Below are 5,235 nucleotides of genomic sequence, written 5' to 3'. Positions count from 1 at the left end.
ATATCTTCTATCAGCTGTAACAAAGCCCCATCTCCTGTCCTGATGGTCTAATATCTTCTATCAGCTGTAACAAAGCCCCATCTCCTGTCCTGACGGTCTAATATCTTCTATCAGCTGTAACAAAGCCCCATCTCCTGTCCTGATGGTCTAATATCTTCTATCAGCTGTAACAAACCCCCATCTCCTGTCCTGATGGTCTAATATCTTCTATCAGCTGTAACAAAGCCCCATCTCCTGTCCTGACGGTCTAATATCTTCTATCAGCTGTAACAAAGCCCCATCTCCTGTCCTGACGGTCTAATATCTTCTATCAGCTGTAACAAAGCCCCATCTCCTGTCCTGATGGTCTAATATCTTCTATCAGCGGTAACAAACCCCCATCTCCTGTCCTGATGGTCTAATATCTTCTATCAGCTGTAACAAAGCCCCATCTCCTGTCCTGACGGTCTAATATCTTCTATCTATCAGCTGTAACAAAGCCCCATCTCCTGTCCTGACGGTCTGATATCTACTATCAGCTGTAACAAAGCCCCATCTCCTGTCCTGACGGTCTAATATCTTCTATCAGCTGTAACAAACCCCCATCTCCTGTCCTGATGGTCTAATATCTTCTATCAGCTGTAACAAAGCCCCATCTCCTGTCCTGACGGTCTAATATCTTCTATCAGCTGTAACAAAGCCCCATCTCCTGTCCTGATGGTCTAATATCTTCTATCAGCTGTAACAAAGCCCCTTCTCCTGACGGTCTAATATCTTCTATCTGTCAGCTGTAATGTTAATGTCTCTCCTCTGTCTGGTTGATGTTAATGTCTCTCCTCTGACTGTCTGGTTGATGTTAATGTCTCTCCTCTGTCTGTCTGGTTGATGTTAATGTCTCTCCTCTGTCTGGTTGATGTTAATGTCTCTCCTCTGTCTGTCTGGTTGATGTTAATATGTCTGTCTGGTTGATGTTAATATGTCTCTCCTCTGTCTGGTTGATGTTAATGTCTCTCCCTCTGTCTGGTTGATGTTAATGTCTCTCCTCTGTCTGTCTGGTTGATGTTAATGTCTCTCCTCTGACTGTCTGGTTGATGTTAATGTCTCTCCTCTGTCTGTCTGGTTGATGTTAATGTCTCTCCTCTGTCTGTCTGGTTGATGTTAATGTCTCTCCTCTTTCTGTCTGGTTGATGTTAATATGTCTGTCTGGTTGATGTTAATGTCTCTCCTCTGTCTGTCTGGTTGATGTTAATATGTCTGTCTGGTTTGATGTTAATGTCTCTCCTCTGTCTGTCTGGTTGATGTTAATATGTCTCTCCTCTGTCTGTCTGGTTGATGTTAATATGTCTCTCTGTCTGGTTGATGTTAATATGTCTCTCCTTCTGTCTGGTTGATGTTAATATGTCTCTCCTCTGTCTGTCTGGTTGATGTTAATATGTCTCTCCTCTGTCTGTCTGGTTGATGTTAATATGTCTCTCCTCTGTCTGGTTGATGTTAATGTCTCTCCTCTGTCTGTCTGGTTGATGTCTCTCCTCTGTCTGGTTGATGTTAATGTCTGTCTGTCTGTCTGGTTGATGTTAATATGTCTCTCCTCTGTCTGTCTGGTTGATGTTAATATGTCTACTCTGTCTGGTTGATGTTAATATGTCTCTCCTCTGTCTGGGTTGATGTTAATGTCTCTCCTCTGTCTGGTTGATGTTAATGTCTCTCCTCTGTCTGGTTGATGTTAATATTTAATGTCTCTCCTCTGTCTGTCTGGTTGATGTTAATATGTTAATGTCTCTCCTCTGTCTGTCTGGTTGATGTTAATATGTCTCTCCTCTGTCTGGTTGATGTTAATGTCTCTCTCTGTCTGGTTGATGTTAATGTCTCTCCTCTGTCTGTTGATGTTAATGTCTGTCTGTTGATGTTAATGTCTCTCCTCTGTCTGGTTGATGTTAATGTCTCTCCTCTGTCTGTCTGGTTGATGTTAATATGTCTCTCCTCTGTCTGGTTGATGTTAATGTCTCTCCTCTGTCTGTCTGGTTGATGTTAATATGTCTCTCCTCTGTCTGGTTGATGTTAATGTCTCTCCTCTGTCTGGTTGATGTTAATATGTCTCTCCTCTGTCTGTCTGGTTGATGTTAATATGTCTCCTCTGTCTGTCTGGTTGATGTTAATATCTCCTCTGTCTGGTTGATGTTAATGTCTCTGTCTGTCTGGTTATGTCATAGCTTATTGTTGTTCCTATGATTATTTTCCTTTCTTAATGGTTAATATCTGTCCCCTGTCCTCGTTAATATCTGTCCCCCTGTCCTCGTTAATATCTGTCCCCCTGTCCTCGTTAATATCTGTCCCCTTGTCTCGTTAACCTCTTACCTCTACCTGACGCTTGCGTCCCAACTAGAGCTCTGGAAATGCAAATGCGCTACGCTAAATGCTAATAGTATTAGTTAAAACTCAAAAGTTCATTAAAATACACATGCAGGTATCAAATTAAAGCTACACTTTCGTTGTGAATCCAGGCAACAAGTCAGATTTTTAAAATGCTTTTCGGCGACAGCATGAGAAGCTATTATCTGATAGCATGCACCAATACACTACAACAGAAAAGCACAGCAGGGACGTAAACAAAATAATTAGCATTTCGGCGTTACACAAACCGCACAATAAAATAGAAAACAGTCATTACCTTTCACCATCTTCTTTGTTGGCACTCCTAGATGTCCCATAAACACTATTGGGTCTTTATTTCGATTAAATCGGGCCATATAAAGCCAAGACATCGTTATATGTAGACTGTGTGATAAACGAAAAAAACAGCGATTTCACAACGTAACGTCATTTTTTAAAATTCAAAAAGTAGACGATAAACTTTCACAAAACACTTCGAAATACGTTTGTAATGCTACTTTAGGTATTAGTAAACGTTAATAAGCGATAAAAAATCATCCGTAGGCGATGTATATATCATTAGCTGTCGTCTTGGAAAAATTTCAGGAGAGAGCTCTTCCCGGAATGATCTGGGCGGAGACCGGAGGTAAGCGGTGCCCCTCTTTCGGTTCAACCAAGAATCAAAGATGATTAAATTCACAAGATACTCGACTACATGGGGATGCTGTGGGAGTTGAATGCTCGGTCTTATCTAATTCGGCTCACTGTTAACAATTGCTGGAAGTGGCGCAAGGATATTTATTTCCATTTTCTGTGATCAGGTTTTCCTGCGCTTTCCGATGTAACGCACGTTATGTAATAGCCACAGTCGTGATTTAACCAGTTTTAAAAACGTCCGAGGGTTTCCTATACACACATTCTAACCATATGAACGTACTATATTCCTGGCATGAGTAGCAGGGCGCTGAAATGTTGCGCGATTTTTAACAAAATGTTCAAAAAAGTAGAGGGTAGGAGCAACAGGTTAATATCTGTCCCCCTGTCCTCGTTAATATCTGTCCCCCTGTCCTCGTTAATATCTGTCCCCCTGTCCTCGTTAATATCTGTCCCCCTGTCCTCGTTAATATCTGTCCCCCTGTCCTCGTTAATATCTGTCCCCCTGTCCTCCCAGGACTAATGGCACCAGAGTGACATCATGGCCCTGATGATACCTCCAGTGAAGCTCAAATGGCTGGAGCACCTGAACGGCTCGTGGATCACGGACGACAGCGGAGTCCATCTCACGCGGGAGGGCGTGTCCGTGCTCTACTCCAAGCTGCTCACCAACAAAGAGGTGGTCGTCCTTCCCCAGCAGGTGGGAGGAGCAGAATGAGATTGAGTTAATGTCTGTGTACCAAATGGAACTCGGCTTCTCTGTGTAGAGGCCATATGGCGACACAGCCAATACTTTTATCGTCTGCATTGCGCAGAAATGTAGTTTTATTATTATTAATTTAAAAATATATATATATTATTATTATTAGCCCTATATGTCATCGCTAAGCCCGAGTGCCAGTTTGTTTATACTATCATACCAACTCCTTGTCAGTCTCTGTCATTACCAACATCTGTTTGGTCCTGAGCACAAACAGATCTGGGATCAGACTTAAAGGTTTAATGAGGCCCCCAGTGACAACATCACATAGCTAACACATCATCACAACACACACTACATAGGCCTAATGTCAATGCTGTGTCCTCAGGTGTTGTGTCTGAAGGGACAGCTGCCAGACTTTGAGCGTGAGTCCCTGTCCAGCGATGAACAGGAACACTACCTAGACGCACTCCTCGGCAGCCAGATGGCGTTGGCCAAGATGGTGTTCCGACTCTCCTTCGCCTCCGCTCTCCGCAAGCGCCTGCTGGTTCTTCAGAGGATCTTCTTCGCTCTGTCCAACAAGTACCACGACAAGAGGCAAAGTCAAGCAGCAGCACTCGCCCCGACAGCAACTCAGGATGCGTCCGACCTGCACTCCGTCAGCGAGCGTCCAGCGGTCCAGCACCGATGCTCTGATCGAGATGGGGGTCCCGAGCGGGCCTCAGTCTGCTGTTAAGCTCTGCTCCGGCCAGAGCTGGATGATCTTGCCGCCGCCGGGCCCCGGGGACTCAACCTCTGCAACGACGTCATCCACACGGCCATGGGCAGTGGTCTCGTCCTGCCGCCCCCTCTCCTTGGCCAACGAGTAGATCCCCGATGGGTCTGGACTGCCTGACCCAGGTCACCGCTTTCCTGAAGGGGTGACCATGCCAAACTCCCGGGGGGCGGACGTCTTGGGTCGGAGGGCTGGCGTCCGGGCTGTTGCTGGGCCTGGCTGCCCAGAGGGGGTCCCTGAGGTACCTTCTGGAGTGGGTGGAGATGGCCTTGGTGGCGTCCGCCGTGGTCAGCACCATGGAGAAGGAGAAGATGAAGGCGTGTCTGCTGAACCAGGAAGGGCTGATTGGATACGACTGCTTCATGAACATCCTCATGCAGATGAGACGTTCCCTGGTAAGAGTCCTATAAACAACCAATCAAATGTATTCATAAAGCCCTTTTTACATCAGCTGATATCTCAAAGTGCTGTACAGGAACCCAGTCTAAAACCCCCAAACAGCAAGCGATGCAGGTGTAGAAGCACGGTGGCTAGGAGAAACCCAGCCTAGACACACTTTATTGTTCATGATTTGTTGTGTACTTCCATTGTGTTCTATAGGTCTATTGTGCTCTTTGTATTACCAGGTGGCAATGTATTCCTCCTGCTTCTTCTCCCAGCTTCTCCTTATTCTCATTACCTCTTGATTGATTATGTTACGAGTCCTTCTGTACGGTCCCCTTTCTCCATATGCCGTGTAACATGTCTACATATCTCT

The 5,235-nt window shown here is 45.2% G+C and overlaps 1 pseudogene; it reads left to right on the top strand.

Annotated features, from left to right (window-relative positions):
• Positions 1–3,544: 3,544 nt before the first annotated feature.
• On the top strand, positions 3,545–4,873 carry LOC135571154 (probable E3 ubiquitin-protein ligase HERC1; annotated as a pseudogene).
• Positions 4,874–5,235: the final 362 nt, after the last annotated feature.

The sequence above is a fragment of the Oncorhynchus nerka genome, unplaced genomic scaffold (genome assembly GCF_034236695.1).
Source record: "Oncorhynchus nerka isolate Pitt River unplaced genomic scaffold, Oner_Uvic_2.0 unplaced_scaffold_727, whole genome shotgun sequence".
Classification (NCBI taxonomy): Eukaryota; Metazoa; Chordata; class Actinopteri; order Salmoniformes; family Salmonidae; genus Oncorhynchus; species Oncorhynchus nerka.
The sequence above is the reverse complement of the archived record's forward strand: the minus strand, read 5'-3'. Positions and strand labels throughout refer to the sequence as shown.